We start from the raw sequence: 1,833 nt of genomic DNA, 5'->3' as shown, positions 1-1,833 counted from the left end.
AGGAAAATGAAGAACAAGGAGGGAGTGGAGAATGACCGGGGAGAGGAGAAGGAAATGCGGTGGGAAAAGAGGAACAAGGAGGAAATGACAAGGAGGGAGTGGAGAATGAGCATGGAGACGAGAAGGAAATGAGGAGGAAAATGAGGAACAAGGAGGGAGTGGAGAATGAGCAGGGAGAGGAGAAGGAAATGAGGAGGAAAATGTGGAATGAGGAGGAAATGATAAAGAGGGAGTGGAGAATGAGCAGGGAGAGGAGAAGGAAATGATGAGGAAAATTAAAGTGGAGAAGGAAATGACAAGGAGGGCGTAGAAAATGAGCAGGGAGAGGATGAAGAAATGATGAGGAAAATAATGGAGAGAAGGAAATGACAAGGATGGCGTAGAAAATGAACAGGGAAAGGAAAAGGAAATGGAGAGGAAAATGAAGAACAAGGAGGATGACAAAGAGGGCGTAGAAAATGAGCAGGGAGATAATGAAGAAATGATGAGGAAAATAAAGTGGAGTAGACAACGACAAGGACGGCGTAGAAAATGAACAGGGAAAGGAGAAGGAAATGGGGAGAAAAATGAGGAAGAAGCAGGAAATGACAAGGAGGGCGTGAAAATGAGTGAGGAGAAGATGAGGAAATGATGAGTAAAATGAGGAACGAGGAGGAAATGACAAGAAGCGCGTAGAAAATGAGCATGGAGATGATGAAGAAAATAATGGAGAGAAGGAAATGATAAGAAGGGCGTAGAAAATGAACAGGGAAAGGAGAAGGAAATGATGAGGAAAATGAGGTGGGGAAGGAAATGACAAGGAGGGGGTGAAAAATGAACAGGGAGGGAAGAAAAGGGGGAGTAAAATGAGGTACGAGGAGGAAATGACAAGGAGGGCGGAGAGAATGAGCAGGGAGAGGAGAAGGAAATGGGGAGGAAAATAAGGAACGAGGAGGAAATGACAAGGAGAGCGTGGAAAATGAGCAGGGGGAGGAGGAGGAAATAATGAGGAAAATAAGTGGAGAAGGAAATGACAAGGAGGGGGTGAAAAATAAACAGGGAGAGAAGGAAATGGGGAGGAAAATGAGGAACGAGGAGGAAATGACAAGGAGGGCGTAGAAAATGAGCATGGAGAGAAGGAAATGATGAGGAAAATTAGGTGAAGAAGGAAATGACGAGGAGGGCGTAGAAAATAAGCAGGGAGAGGAGGAGGAAATGATGAGGAAAATGAGGTGGAGAAGGAAATGACAAGGAGGGCGTAGAAAATGAGCAGGGAGAGAGTAAAATGAGGTACGAGGGGGAAATGACAAGGAGGGCGTAGAGAATGAGCAGGGAGAGAGTAAAATGAGGTACGAGGGGGAAATGACAAGGAGGGCGTAGAGAATGAGCAGGGAGAGAGTAAAATGAGGTACGAGGGGGAAATGACAAGAGGGCGTAGAGAATGAGCAGGGAGAGAGTAAAATGAGGTACGAGGGGGAAATGACAAGGAGGGCGTAGAGAATGAGCAGGGAGAGAGTAAAATGAGGTACGAGGGGGAAATGACAAGGAGGGCGTAGAGAATGAGCAGGGAGAGAAGAAGGAAATGGGGAGGAAAATGAGGAAGGAGGAGGAAATGACAAGGAGGGCGGAGAGAATGAGCAGGGAGAGAAGGAAATGATGAGGAAAATGAGGTGGAGAGGGAAATGACAAGGAGGGCGTGGAAAATGAGCAAGTATAGGAGGAAGAAATGATGAGGAAAATGAGTGGAGGCGAAAATGAGAAGAAAAATGAGGAGGAAAATGAAGAGGAGGAGGAGGAGGAGGAGGCAGTGGAAATGAAGATGATGAGATGGAAATGAGGAGGGAGAAGAACTGA

The sequence above is a fragment of the Palaemon carinicauda genome, chromosome 4 (assembly GCF_036898095.1).
Source record: "Palaemon carinicauda isolate YSFRI2023 chromosome 4, ASM3689809v2, whole genome shotgun sequence".
NCBI lineage: Eukaryota > Metazoa > Arthropoda > Malacostraca > Decapoda > Palaemonidae > Palaemon > Palaemon carinicauda.
Note: the sequence above shows the minus strand (reverse complement) of the source record.